Genomic DNA, 17,800 nt, shown 5'->3' on the forward strand with positions numbered 1-17,800 from the left:
AGCGCTGCACAGGCGGAGCTGAGCTGCGCCCTCCCTCCTATCAGCACCAAATCCTCGCCAACCTCCAGCAGTCACAGCTTTAAAGAGACAGAGACGACATCTGCCTCCTGTGGGTGTGCATGTGTGTCAAATATTTAGCTATATGAGCTATATCCCCGTAAGACAGAATGAAGAAGAATGACATTTTTTCTGGTCCTGTTTTAAATCGATTTTCTGTGCTAGGGCCATTATAGAAGTTATAAAGTGAGGCTTCAAGGTCAAGGGTTAAGTTTTAGGTCGTGAATAAAATTGATTTTAAGGTTTTAGGCTGGGAAATTGGATTTGAGTCTAACATCTTATGTTTGAGCAAAAGTCCTGAAAATACAAAGTAAAAGTCCTTAAAATTAGTCTTGGGTGTTGAAGTTAAAATGAGGCTTCTTGGAGATCTTGGTTACATCTGAGGGGTCACTAGATGATTTAAGGAAAAACACATTATTAAATTTTATCTGACTTTCCACCTTTTACATTTAATTTAGCTTAAATTATTTAAATACTGATATTTTGAACATTTTAGTCTTTATAAAATACAAGAAAACACATCCACTATTGGCAGCTGCTACACTTTTACCTACATTTTGTTGCTTTTCACAATGTTGATTAAGAAGAGCAAAATAGTTTCAGTGAGGTAAATAATATAATCTTTATTTCTCATTCAATGTATTTTCTTTCATAAGCCATCCATTTAAAACCTAAACTCCAATGTCTGAATCCTCAGATCACATGTGAGCCCTTCCTTATGATATCTCTTTTCAGCCACTTGTAGGGGTGTTCGGTTTTAACTATTTCTTTATGACTGCTTTCTTGGTTACTTTGACAAGACATTATTCCTCACATTGTGTATCTTCCCATGTCAGGCCACTTACAGCGCAACACATGTCTTGTGTATCTCATGACCTAGTAACACTTCCAACACTGCTCGTACATTATCCCCAAATGTTCCCTTTTCCTAACACTTCCAGATTACTTGAGTGTGATCTGTATTCTCCTCTCCACACAGTCTCCAGCATGGTTGTTGGAGATTCATGATGATTATTCCAAATGCTTGCCTGTGAGATCATTTCTTTATTCCTGTAAAAGTTTTTCCTTCTCAGAATCAAGCGTCAAATGATAGAAGATCTCGTATGATGATGTACAGATTGTCAAGCCCAATGAGGCAAATATGTGATTATGTTCTGTATGAGTTTGACTTGACAATCAAAAATGTTGACAACTGCCGATTGTTTCTTAATTATCACACTGCAAAGCAATATCGACACCTCACCACAACCGCCGACACTTTCTCAGTTTCATCATCATTGTCATTGTCACTGCTGCTGATGATGATGATGATGGAGAACACTGACTGTGCATGCTAACAGTTACCCTGCTTCCTCACTTCTCCGGGTCGTTGTAGTCCTGCTGTTTAACGTCCATTCTCTGATTTATTAAGCAGCTGTTGTTTCACACCAACTCCTCCACAATCTGGCCTGCTGGAGCCTCTGGTGCCCGGCTGGGTCTTCCTCTCGGATGGGGTTGGGGGGGTAGGTGAGCTCTGTTCCACTAACTCCCCCCTCCTCCAGCACAGGCCAGACTGGTTCATCTGTGTCGCTGCTTCTTCTCCCGCCACCTCATTGTCTCCATGTCAGGCTGTGAGAGCACAACATGATGGAGAGTGACTTTTGGACGGTCTTTCACCTGCTCTCCTTTGTCCCCCTTGAATAGGACTGGAAATTGGAGAACAGAAGAGGAGTCCAGATGTCTGTTGCAAGGCGTGACACAAAAAGGGGCCCACAATGCCTTCAATCTCAGCTTCAGTGGAAGTGTGTAGCTTATTAAGGGCCACAAAGGCTAAACAGGCATAAAATAGAGGCATCTCAACAGGAGAGTGGCTGGAGTCTTAGAAGTGTCAGGTGGGAATGATGGTCTCATTTTCAACTAAAAACCCTAGAGAGTCATCAGTAGAGACTCTGAGATCACTTTATGTGGCTCTGCTAGTCTGCTTTGATGCAGAAATAGTCTAATATGCATCCCCTACACAATTGTTCGAGGTGTCCAGTTCTTTATTTCTTTCTATTTTTCAATACAGCTACTTAACTCTCTTGTTCCAACTGTTTCTTTCCTCTTGTTTCAAATTAGATTCTGTAGTGTGAAGTTTTTTTTTTAATCAGTTAAAGCTTAAATCAAAGGCAACTGGACTTGATTGAAGATACTGGAAGACGTTTCTCATCTAAGAGGCTTGTTCAGTTCAGAACTGAAGAAGCATATATAATTGCCCTTGATTAAACCTTCCTTGGGCAACTATGACACTGAAGACTGGAATCTTCACAGACAACCTTAGTCAGCGCACCACAAGTGAACTTGGTGTCATTAACTAATCAATAAAATCTTCCCAAGTGAGAGAGTTTGCAGGAGGTTGGAAACCCAGCAGGTTTGCGACATTTGAATCAAAGGAGCAGTCTGTCAATCAGTGTCCAGTTTTGTGCCTGTTATGCAAAGAAGACCCGGTCTTTACATTCATATAGTGAAAACCATTTTAAAGTAATATCTTGATGTTTTGGTACACATGTGTATTCCAACAAGAGCTCAAAATTAAATGACCAAAGATGTAGAACAACACACAGAAGCATTATTTGAACGGACACCCCTATTGGCAGAACAACATCATTTGTCTGTGCATTCCAGTGTTACAAATAAATCAGTTTCATAACACTATGGTTTGATTGGGTTAGGCACAAAAACAGCTCGGTTGAGTATAGGGAAACGTAGTTTGGGTAAAACCTTTGTCGTCCTGGTTACAATAATAAACACTTGGGGTTAGGGGTTGATTGTGGTCAGGTTTTAAAAGAAAAATGTTGAACAGCAGACTTCTGAGTTAAAGTCCCATGATGTGTTGACCAAACCATCCACCCTCCGACCTCCTTCCTACATAGATTTTGTTGCTCTATAATAATGTCACGGATACAGGAGACCAATAACTACAGATAGTAGCACCCCTTAAGCTCATTAATTATATCTAGTTTGTTTTATCCATACAAAAACTGAAGTGTAAAAAACACACTTTGTGGTTTTACAGGGGACTATTTCTTGGCTGGTAGCAGTGACTTCCTGGAGTATCTTGGCCTTAAAGCATATCTATTTGAAAACCATTTGCACCATTTAAAGAACAATCCATCTGCATTATTTTGTGTGTCTGAGTTTCAGGATTTAAGGTGACACTTTTTTTACTGCTTCTTGTTGGTAGGTTAGTGTGTGTGTGTCTGTGTGTGTGTGTGTGTGTGTGTGTGTGGACAGAGCAGGGTGGTACAGATGGTGGGATGTGGCAGTCTGTCTGACTGCGGTGAAGAATGTGAGATTCAGCTGTTGGCCTCTGGCCCCCCGGCTCTGACCTTATATGTCTCTGATCCCCGTCTGGCTCCATCTCATTATGACAAACTCCATATTGCTTCACTCTCGCAGAGCAACCGCAACAATTACTGAACAAAAAACTCACAAATATCTAAAAAAAAAAAGACACTCCTGGCAGTGATGAAGGTTGGCATTCCTCTTAGGACATGCATTTGTCACCGCTCCTGTTACGTACCTTTACATGGTCGAGGGTCTTTGCTGTTGACCTGCTAAGATACGTTGTCAGCAGATTTCATTAGTCACAGGAGCAGGGCTATTGTTTCCTGTTGTGTGTGCGTGTGTGTGTGTGTGTGTGTGTGTGTGTGTGTGTGTGTGTGTGTGAGAGAGAGAGCAAGGACCTTCAGATAGCCAGGAGGAATCCAGAGTTTATTTATAGGGTGAGTGTCACAGCAGCACAGGGCCAAGCAGCAAGTCATTAACATCCAGTGCACCAGAATGCAAAGGTAAGCAGCTACTATCGCTGCAACATTTGGCTTAAAGGCTGAGCTTTTTTAAAGGCTTAGCTTTTATTTTTAATGTCTAGGGACCCTTGCCAGCAGAGGGAGCAATACATGGCAACACAGCTCCTCTTTTGTCACACTCCTAAACGGCAGTGTCACATTGTCTAAGAGGTGATACTGAGCTGGAGGAGCCCTGGAGGAGCCCTGACTCCCACTGCATCTGATAAATATAATGAGCCTGTAAGAGGCTACTTACAGTACAGTTCCTGTACGTGTGATAAATCTTACAGCTCCTCTACTCAATTCACTTTTTTTTCACGTTTTCTTTTACTATATTCAAATCTGCCTGAAAATGCCCAATCATTGTGCTTTACATTTGTTACAGGTGCAATGTGTAATAATCGCAAGATTTTAGCCACCTGTCGAATTCATCCTACAAACAAATAGGGGGCAGTATATCACCAGAATAACGGCTAACTGCAGCTAACTGTAGCTGCAAAATGTAGCTGCCGTTAGCTAGTCTGCTCAATTAGCCGTGCAGCTAGTAGCGGTCGTCTATTATCTGCCTCTGCCTGAATTCGGAACACAGAGAGTGTTGGTGTTTACACATTTAGCACAGGGACTTTGGACTTCCGGAGAAGGAGGTTTTCAAGCCCAAGGCGAGGAAGCCAGCAGGGAATGCCTACGGGGAACGGCACCAGAATGGCCACTAGAAATGGAGCCGGGCAAGCATGCAAGCTCGGCAGTCTCCTAGTGATAATGTCCGGGACCAAACACAGAGAATACAGTACCAAGGTGATTTACAGTGGCTCTGAGCAGGACTCTGACTCCGGTGACAACGAAGACACGGGGGGTTCTGGCAGGAACAGAGGTGTGAAGCAGGAGAGGAGCAAGAGTGAGGTCGGGCACCAGAGAGGCAGCAGGGAACTAAGTGAATTAAGGTTTTATTTCAACACAATACATACTGGTATACGTCTTTGACCTAATGTCAGAACTGTTACTGCTTCACATACTGTTGAAAATGTTAGTTAAATGGGGCTATATGTAGTTTTTTATGAAATGTATCAACTTTTTATTGCCTATTTGTGAATGGTTTGTAACCTCACATAAAAATTAACCATTTGCCTGCTTTCTCGGTTGCTTGAAACAGCCACTAGTAGCCTACATCACAGACTCCAACACAAATTACACATAAGGATAAAAACAAAAAAAATATTTTATTTGCTGAAGCCTATCAGGCCAAACAATGACATCAGCCTGCATTGTAAGCTCATTTATGTAATCCTTTTCCTGCTTAACCCACTGTGACAGTTGTGTGGCTTGCCACATTACTTCACCAGCTAATGCTGGTACCAGTATTAAATCAAAATGTTGATTTTCACCAAGTGGGAAGCTTATGGTCTGAAACGTGAATCCAATGCGGAAGTCCCTTAAAACTGCATTCTATTGTAGGGCCTGCAGGGGGCAACTCTTCTGGTTGCAAAAAGAAGTCTGTTTCCATTACGCGGCATTCACACCAACCGCAAATTTTCTCCTCGCGATGCTTTCCTTGCGTGAGTACATTTGCTGCAAGTGTTTACACACAACGCGAGAAGGTGATTTTAACGTGATAATGTGAATAAACACAACTCGCCAACTATATGAACGCAAAGTATACATATTACTGTGACTAAATAGCAATAAACGGATTAAACTGATGCCAAAATAACTACAACATGATGCAGATTTGTTAAACATATGAATTCATGCTTTGTCAGGTCTGTCAGCAAGACAGCAGAACAACAACTTCTAAAATGTTTGTTTTCTGAATGGAGTTTGGATCGATCAGGGCTATTCTATGCTAACTTTTTTTTTTTTTTTTTAAACCTGTCCTGCCCAGCAGCCTGGTATAGAGTATAATGACCTGGATACCATATTGTGCCAGACAGATTTTACTTTAACAAGAGAGTATTAAAATATTCCTTTGTCTGTTTTATTATTTATTTAATTATGTATTGATTTGTCACCGGGCCGGACAGGGGGGCAGACACGGGGATGGGGGGGCACAAACAGACAGCACAGAGAAAGGACAACACCTGTAAGAGAAGGGGGAAAGGGGGATCTAGGGTGGGGACAACAGGGAAAAGCTGTGGGAAACACCAGTTGCAGAAAGCAACGAAACCTGCAATAGAACAGAGAAGGGGGCTTGGGGAGGAGAAAAACAACAACAACAAACACAAACAAAAAAACAATAAAAATAATAATAATAGCAAAAGACAGCCAGCCGAACAGCAGCAATAAACAGCTGACATATTAAGACAACTAAGAAAACAATGAAAACAAGAAACAGTCACACACACTAAATAAGCAACACAACACAGCCACGAGAGCTGGAATAATAATTAATTTAAATAAGTAACTGAAAGAAAGGCATCAGGAATAGTTCTACCAGGGAAAACCTAAGTTTGTTTGTGTCTGTGTGTGTCTGTGTGCATGTGGGTGAATGTGTCTGTATGTGTGTGTGTGTACATGTGTGTGCGCATAAGCCTGTTAAAGAATGTAGTTGTTAGTGAGAGTGGGACACCACGACTGTAACAGGCAGGCAAGAACCCCAGTAGCCAATAGGGGTGGGAGAAAGAAAAAGAATAAATCAAATAAAAAAAATAAAAATAAAAAAAAATTAAAAAATTAAAAAAACAAAGACTCCCAGATGCACTGCGATGCAAACGCAGAAGACCCCGACCCAAATGCCAGTTGACAACGTAATGCCGACGGAACGCAAAAATCCAGCACCCCACCGCTGCGCAGCAAACAACCAAAATGCCCAAATGCCACGCAATCATCAACACCAATGCACAAGTGACGAGCCCAACGCGCACACTGCGCGAGCACGGCGACACCTATGCCCAGCAGCCCCCCGCGAATCCCGCGTGCGAGGTTGGGCAAACGAGAGAGAGCAAACGGAACAACACGACAGCGAAAGCCAGCGGAGAGAAACACCAGCAGCAAGTCCCAGCCCGGCAGCAAACGCGCCGCACAGGTCACCGTGCACCCGCCAATAAAAGTCCACCGTCCACCCAACCGCCGGAAAAAACTAAGGCCGCTGCTGCCAGCCGACATCCCCCATGCCCAGCGCGCCCCCCGGCCGCCATGCAACACCAGCCAAACCAGCAACGCAGCAAAATCAACTAGCTCAGCTGCATGCCACCAACAACCCACCCACCCGTCAAGGGCCGAGAACTCCAGGCACAAACCCAGAACAAACTGGAGCACAGCCCTGCCCCGCACCCACACTGCACATCCCGAAAACTAACTATATACCTCAGTATCCAGAGGGGTCCAACAACTGGCTGACAGAGAAATGGGCAAGCACGGATCCGAGGCCAACGAAGCAAAACAGGGACGCAAACAGGTCCCTCCAAGCCAACGAGGAGATGCCCCCCCCGGACTCCAATGCACAAACTAAACGCCCAGCAGCCATCGAGAGACCCTGCCCAGGGAAAAAGTATAATGCATCAAGATGCATCGACAATTGCCCCACAATCCCACCGCAGCCCACCAAACCGCAATTCGATCTCATCCCCGGACAGGGGCCCAGCCCCCCCCAGTCAAGCACCCCCAAGGAGGAGCACCAAAACCTACCCCGACAACACCGGTCATGCGCCCCAGAGACTCCCGAATGCCCCCACCGTGAGAGAGCTGGCAGGGGGAAGCAGCGGGAGCCTCACCTTTGCCGAAGAGGGCCCAGGCGAGGAGAGGAGACAACGGGCCCCCAGGCCCAGGGACACACCACCCGCCCAGAAATGAGCAAAGGCCACAAGCCCGAGTCCGCAGAACCCTAGGTTCAGGGGAGCCCCGACTCCCCCCAGCCCACCCCAGATCAGGCAAGGCCGTCACCAACCCCACAGCACCCCCGACGCCCGGGGCTCCAGGGGTAGGACACAAGGCCAATGAGAATCTCCCCCACTCCTTCAACCCCTCTGCCTGCCTCTGTAAATGTATGTTTTGTGTTGGATGCATGTCATGGATTGTGAAGTGTTGTATGGTGGAGTAAAGATAAGGTGTGTGGTAACTAAGGTGCAACTAAAATTGGAGGGTAGTTGTGACACAGGCACCCCACAACTGTCAGGTAGTGGAGCCTCCCATCGTGCCCCTCCCACCCCCCAAGCCCTCTGTGTCTAATGTGTAATTAAAATTGAGGGGCAGGCAGTGAGGGAGGAAGAAGTGCGAGGCCGCAATAAAGCAGCCCCACCCCCCAAACGCCCTGCAGGCTGCCCGCCCCCCAGGGTCCTAAGGGTGTATGTTGTGAGACATGACCAAAGGGGGAAAGGTGAAGGAGGTCATAGGGAGGCTAGAAGACCACATTCCTGACCGGCCCCATCATTTATTCAGTCCCGTCCCCCACCCCCCCTAAGCAGGAGGACGCCAGGTCCCACCACAAGCATCTCCCCCCACCAACCTCCACCGCCATGTCCGCCGCCCGCCCCCTCCCCCTCCCCCCAACCCGGACCCACACACAGGACACACAGAGAGGCAGCCAAGCACCGAGCGCCACCAGATCCACACAGCGCGCGAGTCAAAATCACCACCCGCGCAACAACTGCGCAACACCTAAGCAGAGTGGCTACTCACCCCGCAGCAGCGGCAGGCCGAATACAGGGCAAACACCGGTCCCCCCGTCAAGCCCGCGCCCTAGGCATCCCGAGCGCCGCACCACCGCCCCCCCCCCGCCAACACCATGCCATCAACCAACATTAAAAAAAAAACAAAAAAAAAACAACAAATTGAAATAGTCCCCCACGCCCGCACCGCAATGCATCTAAGAATCAACCCACCCCCAGACACACCAACCGGCCGTACGGGACCCTGACCAGCAAGGCAGTACACACCCACCCCCATTAAGTGATAAAGTTGATCAAGGGGGACCAGAGAGATTGGAATTGTGTCAATTTGGTTTTTTTTACAGCAGACATTTTCTCCATGCTAATGTGATCTATAAGGTGATTCCGATATTGGGTGATACTTATATTCTTTTTGGCCTTCCAGTTCATGAGGATAGTTTTCTTGGCGATGCATAAGGCAGTGAGAAGCATGTATGATGTGTCAACCTCTATACTAATGTCACTTAGGTCCCCCAGCACGCAGAGTGATGGGGAAACTGGGACGGGGTAACTTAGCCATATCGATAGGTCTTCACATATCTTCTGCCAGAACTTTTGAACAGGTGTACATTGCCACATAGCATGCATGTAACTATCAGATATGTTACCTGAGCAGTTCCGGCAGATGTTTGACTGCATTAGACCCATTCTGAACATCCTTTGTCCAGTATAGTGTGTTCTATGGAGAGTTTATACTGTATAAGTTGTAGATTGGGATTTGTAGTCATTCTAAAGGTATTTAAACATATCTGCATCCAAAAGTTTTGGTCTGGAGTAATGGATAGATCTATCTCCCACTTTAAGAATGGGAGAGAGATTGAACTATCTGTTTTTAACAGTAACATGTATACTTTTGATAACAGTTTTGGAGGCGAGAGTTTAAGAAAGTCTGAGTGTTGGAAATGTCTGTCATAATTGAGCTGCTAACCAAAAAAATAGTCAAGGCGAGAATATGAGTGGTGGACTGGTGAAAAGAAGGTATATTCTCTAAGAGTGGGGTGGTGAGAATGCCAAACATCGCAAAGACCAAAATCGCTCATGTATTGTTTAAGGATGTCTGCTGATTTCCAAATACGGTGACCACCTGCCGTACTGAGCCTGTCAACTGCTGGATTACATACCATGTTGAAGTCCCCTCCTAATATAAGAGCTGTGTCTGAGTGAGCAGAGAGTGAGTTGTAGAAAGCATGAAAAAAGGAGGGGTCGTCAACATTTGGGCCATAGATGTTAGCAATGCATAAAGGAGTATTTTGAATCGAAATGTTAACAATAATGAATCGACCCTCTGGATCAATAGTAGTGGTATTATGATTGAAGTGTGTTTTTCTATTTATCATAATGGTGACACCCCTTTGTTTTGAGTTATAACAGGCTGAGTACGAGTGAGGAAACTGTGGTGAGGTTAGTTTATCTGCTGTCTTGGGTAAATGAGTCTCCTGTAATAGGACAATGTCTGCTTGCAGATTATTTAGATGGTTAAAATTTTTTTATCTCTTTTCCCTTGAACCAACTCCGCGTACATTCCAAGTGGTGATTATAAGTGAGGTCATCATTCAACTAAGGGATGTGGTGAAGGCTAGTGTGTGCAGTGTGCGTGTTGTATCATTGTGTGTGTTGTATGCGCCTGTATGTGTGTGTCTATGTGTTCATGTTGTATGCGCCTGCGTGTGTGTGCTAGCGGTGTGCCCAACTGTTTGTGAATTTCTGTGAAATCTGCACCTTGCGAGGAGACTGCTCCAGGTGATGCTCCAGGTGAGTCTTCAGTGCGGTTTCTTTTTGATTTCCCCATGACCACTCGATGAAAACACTGGTCAATGTAAACTTCAAGGTCCTCCAAACACTTGTCCTCCGGGTCCTCCAGTGCGATTTGACTGCTCTTATTTGTTAATTCGCTTAAAATTGGCGGATTGTTTGTTTAATGAATTGTTTGTTTAGCTGCGCGCTAACGCGTCTCACGAGATTACACAAACGCTCACCGTGTCATCTCCCTATTCTATGCTAATTTGGTCACAGTAAAGTACAATGATAGCTGGAATAAAGTTACAGACACATGTTTTGTGAACTCACCAGGTAGTTCAACCTCCTCGCTTTCTTTTCTCCAAGTAATGTCCAGTTTTGTCCGTTTTTTATATAACTATGAAGTCGTAGTCCGACAGAGCTAACGATGCTAAAAACAACACTGGAACCAGATGTGCATGGAAGCTAGCTGCTGAGAAGCTCCAGTGAAGATAAATCAACATTGTAATCCCAAAAACTAAAGTAAAAAGCTAATTTAATAAAAGCAGTTTACTCCGAGCTCCTCCCCGCGAGTAAACAGCGTAGTTGTCAGAGCAGAAGCAGATTTTCAATCACCCACTCTACCCGGCCCTCTCCACACATCGCTCTGAAGCCATCGGTGACGTACGGACAATCTCAGCACTGATAGGCTATCGCGACTCAGCGTCATACAACTTTCTCGTTTCAGTTGAAAACATTCAACTCACGCGAATTCCTTCGCGTTGCCTTCGCGTCGCCGGCCCTGTCTCCTTCGCCTCCTGTCCACAGCACTGTGTCAATTTAACCAGCGCTGTTGAAAAAGCGTATTTGGAGTTGGCTGTTCACTTTCTCGCTAGACAAAATTGTCTCAGTTAACATGAATTACAAATGCACCTAGCTAAGCAAGCTAAAGAGCTCCACACACGGCCATTAGCGCCACCGTCTTGTCCAAATATGGTCACTTCTGGGCACTTCTTAGTAGTCATGATAACTACGTCCACTGCACCTACAAGAAATGATGTCATGGTACAAAGCAAATGTGGAACATTTTTGTTTCTTAAACCAATAGTTATGCAAGGCAGGGGCAGCCATCTATATAGATCTGGTGTTGTCATAACATTCAATTTAGATTTATTGTCTTTATACCAATACACAGCTTCTCTGCTGGTCTCAGTTGCTGTAATTTATGTGATCCACATAATTTACAATAATGCTACATAACAGTGCAGGACAACACCACAGTGGAAAACCCATTCACTACAGTAACATAACTTACTGCGCTGTGCCAACAATCTCATTTATAATATTTAGTCTATCTCAGTAACCATTTTCGTCATCATCCAATACATTTAGCTATGCTGACATTGCTGAGCCTTTTGGAATGTTTTAAAATGAAATTCTGGCCTTATCTTCCACATTGTACCTTAAGTGTGGAAGCCAAGTATGTCAGAAAAAGAAGTTGATGAAAAGTTAATCATGATTAAAAAACAAAAACAAACTCATAGTTTTGACTTGAAAAATCACATGTATTGTATTTCAGACCTACACTTCAGAATTTATATGTTTTATATCATTTGGACTTACTATCTCACAACTAAACAACTAGAATTAGTTTAGTTATGAGACAGTAAGTCAAATTTAACTTTTAAAATTTTCTTCTCATAATTTTGACAAGATAAAATACTCATGCTCAGTAAAAAATAGTTATTGCTCATAATTCTGATTTATCATAACTTGTTTTTAATGTTGACATGTTTTTATAATTTTACTTACAGAAATAGGCTTCTAGGGTACATTTAGTACTGTCTAATCTTTTTAAATACTTGTCTTTTTCTGATGAACTAAGCAGAAGCAGAAAATGTAGTCATGTATGCATGCATATTCACAAGTTTAAATGACTTAATTCATCACCAGCCCTTCGTTTTTGTCGAGTCAGGGCTGACCTGCCAACATCACGCTATGATATGTGGATTTGTATGTAGTTTCAGACAGCTGCTGTTGATCATGGAACTTTGTTTGGAGAGTTATGTGCCTTTTTTTGGGAGAAAATGCATTTTATGGGAAAGTAATTAAAATGTAACTTGTTTTGTGACGTTGTGAAACACTGAGTTGAGCTCCACTCAACAATGTCATCCAATGATTCTGATATTTGCAGAAATGAAGGGGAGAAAATGACTTCAATTTTCACATATCAGCCATATTGCTTGGTACACATAGATCTCTGATCTGAGATGTAATTGCCACTTATGCTTGAGTGCCCATTTATCTATTCTCAAGCCTAAAGTATTGCCTCTCCTTCATGTTTCTGTGGTGAAAATATCAGACATGTCTTGCATCTGCTGCAGTTAAAACAGAGTTCATCTGATGTGGTTGTTCAAGGAGACGTTCTGTCCTCATGTTTTGTACTTTAACTACACAATGTGTATGATGTGGTTTCATCTGTGCAGCGCGTGGTGTATCCCACACAAAAGCATGTGGACATTTGCAATGACCTCATCCAACAATGGTTAATAAAGGAGTATTGACATGGCAGAGGGAGAAAACAGGATCCTTTAACATTGAACATAGCATCAGAGCAGCAGCTGATTCCAGTAGAGGCTCAGGGAGTCCTCTACTGGTCTGATGTCATAACTGCACATTTTTCCTGGATGATAACAGGGCTGAACAAGTGCCAGACTGATATAGGTTTTAAATTAAATTATAGCTTGTCGGTTGGCCAATGTACTCTCACCAGATGTTAAATGTCTACTGCAAAAAAATGCATCTAACAGTTGGGATTATACAGTTTCTTTGAACACAAGTTCAGGAACAAACCATAACAAAATACAACACTGGTCACGTAAACAAAACCAACTAAGTCAGTACACAGCAGCATGGAAACAGCAAGTAAAAGTTCTTTAATTATTAAATAAAATACAATTTCAGAAAATAGTAAAAAAAAAAAAAAAAAAAAATACAAAATTACAATTGTTGTTTAAAACCTCAGTCAAACAATCGGTCAGACAGTATAAACTTATGCTGTGCAGCCAAACTTTGCTCAAACCCACTGAACTTAAATTCTTGTTGAAGTCCTGAGTTGTCCAAAGATATACCAGAGAATGTGGGGAAATGTGTATAAATATGGACTATGGAAGTCATACCATCTGTGTTACCAATATGATTCGTGAATTTAGGTATCCATACCAAAACAGTAGCACTGTAATGATTAGTCAATTAATTTATCAGACTTTCACAGAAAAATTTTCAGCAACAGTTCTGAATATCAACTAACAGGCAGAAATTCAGCTTCTCATTTGGGAAATGTTCCATCCATCCATCCATTGTCAACCGCTTATCCTGCATACAGGGTCGCGGGGGGCTGGAGCCAATCCCAGTTTACATTCAATGTTCATCATCATTAATTTTTAGGAAAATTCTTATACTGACATTTTGTTTGTTTTGTTCAGATTACTGATAATATGATGCCTAGTTGGCAAATAGTTAGTCTGTCTCTTTTTTTCTGATTGTAATATTGATGTTATATCGTGCTTGCTTTTAAAGTGGAATGTTTTAAATCACCACAACTTCTTAAGTTATCTTTAACACCATAAGGCAGAAATTATCTTTTAGTTGTATCTGATACAATAGGCGTATTGTTCAGTGTTAAATAAATAATGACATTAAATTAAACAAACACATGCTGGTTTCCTTTGTTTTCTATGATTGTAAATTGAATATCTTTGGGCTTTTGTTGGGACAAAATGAGACATTCAAAGACGTCAGCTTGGAGTCTGGGAAACTTGAATAGAAATATTTCACAATTTTCTAATATTTTATGGACAAAACGATTAATCACTTAAGGGTGTAATGGAAAAATTGAAAATGATAGAAGTACAGAACCATTTTCAATACTTCCTCCACTATCAATCAGTCTAAAGATAAAATTTTTTATTTTATTTATTACACTGACTAATCTCTACAGTGTTTTCACCAAAACTCCATATGGGTCTGTTGTCCTGCTGTTGGAACAACATCTGTGTTGCATCATTGATTGAATCATATTATCATAATCAACAAAAAATGCAAACTTTTTTTTGTACATTTGTATCAGATTTTTTTCATTATTGCTCAGCTTATTGTCTCCTTATTTTGAATGAAATTCATCATGAGAGGGCGAGTCTGAGCACCCTATCCAGGCTGCTAGTTAATAAAAAACCAAAGAAAGAATCATGCTTGTTTTTGAGCGTGAGGCAAATTGGCAATTAAGATTAGATCATAATCATTACTATTTCCAGCCTTTGGAGAGAAACAATACGAGTACGGTGCAGATTTAGCTTTCAAAGTCACATTACAGCATCTCGCAAGGATTGATGTTAATACTTAAAATAATATAAAAATGCAGATTCAAACTCATAGAAAGTAGTTCTGTTATTGTGCTGCACAAGCAGAATTTGATTATCTTCCTGAAGAAAAATAAATCTTTGATGCATGTCTTGAGCTCAGACAAGGTCATCTTCATATCCCTAAATCTAATCTCCTCTGTAATGATGGTTAAGAGTGATAAATAACAGAGGGCCCATTACACAGAGGGCTCGTATCACCAAACATGTGGCAGACATCCAGCCTCACACAAAAACAGCCTCTGAGATTATTCGCCTTCACAACTGTCACAGCATTCAGCTGCGTGTCCCTGCTGCACAATATGAGCATGTCAGTGTGACTCCTACATTTTTAATGGGAATGTAGGAAAGAAGCAGTCAATGTCCAAACTAATAGCTCCAATTTCACAGTGAGGATTCTTCAAACTCTTGTCGCCATACAAACTTAAATTTTTCCAGCACATTATTTGTTAAAGAAAAGGTGGCTTTTGTAAAAGAGAGGAATTCATTTAAAATAATTCAATAACAAGATATGCAGGTAAAATTTCCTTCCAATTTACTTAACAGAGGATAGAAATTATTCATGCTTTTATTTGTTTGACATTTTTGAAAAATGCAAATGCGTATCTCTTAATTTAAGTCTTTTGATGGCTCATAACTTTGCAGATATTCTGTTACTTTTATGCCTCTGATGTTTTCATGTGAGTAGGTGTTAAAGTTTTCACAGGCAGGATAAATTCAAAGTGTCAGGCCAGGCTGCTGTATTCACCACAGGACTTGATTTACTGAAGAGGTCACTGAGAAACTGTGGTCTATGTTTGCTGAGATTTGGTGTAGGTGTATTTTATTGCCATTTATCCAAATGTCAACCTTCGCAATCTTTCAAATCCTTAAAAAAAACTACTATTATTATTATTTTTATTCACAATTTGTTTTTGTTTTGTTTTTCAAATGAAATGGCAGGCTGGTGATGGGAGTTTGTCAGAAAAGCACTTATCAATGAAAACCAGCTTCCCTTTCAGCAAACTTAAACTAGGCCAAAGCTGTTTCACAGAATTGTACACAAAACAAGATGTGATGCCAAAATCTTATTTGGTAAGAGAAACCCAAAATAAGGCGTTATATGCAAAGAATATGACACAGCATAACAAAACAAAAAGTCAACAACATTTCATCTGTTATCTGTGACGCTAAACTGCTCTGTAAATTTGATTTTGCATGGATTCAGAGAGCACTGTTACCATATTTTCTGTTGTCTTAAGATGGTTCTAAAAACATGAATTAGACTCTCAGACTCCTTACATTCCCAAAATTCAGCCAGATATATTTGGTATATTTGGTATTTTCATAGTCCAGACTACTTCCATGGTGGATAGAGGAGGAGAAAAGTCTGAAGAGTCAAAACGCCACCTAAACTCATAGTGTAAAGAATGACTGTATTGCTATATTGTATCATAATAATAGTATAAGTTGTTTCTTTATATTACAAGTGTTGAGTATTTTTAGAAACATTGTCACTATAATAAGAAAGTGATTTTGGTATCATCACTGATTGACTTCACGACATGTATTTGTGAAGATGAAGCCACCAGAGGCTCCAGCAAAGTTTAGCTGCAACAATAAAGCTAAATAATGTCAAATAATGGGACTTTTCATGAAGATATGGGATCCAATCACCTCAGTCAATTTGAATTTTAAACCATTTTACATATCCAATTTAAATACATATCAGCAATTCCATCCTCATTTCATCAAGTGTAGGATGATAAAAATCTTTATGGACTTGATTTGTGAGATTAAGATCCTCTTTTTCTAATTAAGACTATTTATGTTTGCCGTTGTTTCTCATTTTAAACAGTAGCACCCTCTGGAAAAATGGTGGTTCATGTTCTCAGCAGGAACATATTGGCTTCTCCTGCATCTTTCTGTTTTCCCAGTCCCATAAGTGCTGTTCTTAACTTATTCACCAGATGCCCTCAGACTTTCCCTACTTTCCCCATCACCTGACTGGCCCACACAACAACACACCTCACTTCCCCCTTTTCTGCTCTCCCCGCCCACCTCCTCACCTGCATCTCATGCCCTCTTCAGCCACATTCCATTTATGTGAGTTCATTAGCTTTGCTCTCCGACAGACTGTAATGTTTTATTGCCATGTGCTTCATGTCTTGGTTCCCTGTTTCTGCCTGCCTTACCTGCGTGTTTGACCTTTTGCCTGTTTAGTGGACAATGGATTCTTACCTGCTCCCTTTTGGATTTTGTTTTCCTGTTGGGCTGCTTTTCCTCGATTTGACCTTTTGCCTGCCTCACCGTCCTGTAAGCTTTTGTATCTTTTTGTGTTAATTAAATCACTGAACTGCATCGGCTCTGTCTCAGTCCTCTGCATTTGGGTCATATATACCCTGTGTTCCTCTTATCCTGCTTGCACCAACCGTGACAGGGTAGGAAAGTCGGGACATAAGATTGTGGGTTTTCAAGATGTGCTTGGTGTCATGTTCACAGAAATATTGTGTCTTTTTAGTGAAACTACGCCATCTGGTTGAGGCACATCATATCACTGTCTCACTGACTGACTTACTGGTTGATAAACATATAGCTTTTCAGTAAGTAGTATGATAACACAACTTTTCCATGTAAATATAGGATCCAGCCACTGCAGTATGTAATAACAATTTGAATTTAGACTAGTAAGCAAAATTAATATCAGTAATTCTGCCCGCGGTTATGTAATGTTATATTAATGTTTAGATTGGCAAAAAATGTATACAGACTTGATTTTTGGAAGTAGGATCCTCTCTTGTGGAAAACCAACACTTTTCATTTTAAAAAGTAGTGCCCTCTGAGAAATAGAGTGTCTCAGTGGTAAAAAAAAACTGTCAATTAACAATAAAGACACATCTGATGTAACCTTTTCTGAGGACACTGCATGCTTGAGGTGTTTCTCCCTCTGTCCAAAGACAAGCAGGTCAGGAGTGAAGACTAAAGCTGCCAACAGGTAAAATAATGAGCGTGAATGATTTGTCTGTCAATCTGTATAAGCCCTGCAAGCGACTGCTGACCTGTTCCGTGTTTCTTTTGTTTTGTTTTGTTTTTTTTACCTGCAGCCTACCTACTGCTACTGCCCCACAAACCCCTAAAAATAAAATAAAAAAAGCTGGTAGAGGTGATGAATAAAAGCACAGAG

Source organism: Micropterus salmoides, unplaced genomic scaffold, assembly GCF_014851395.1.
Source record: "Micropterus salmoides isolate LMB-PRFRI ecotype aquatic unplaced genomic scaffold, ASM1485139v1 Ms_hic_scaffold_3, whole genome shotgun sequence".
NCBI classification, from domain to species: domain Eukaryota; kingdom Metazoa; phylum Chordata; class Actinopteri; order Centrarchiformes; family Centrarchidae; genus Micropterus; species Micropterus salmoides.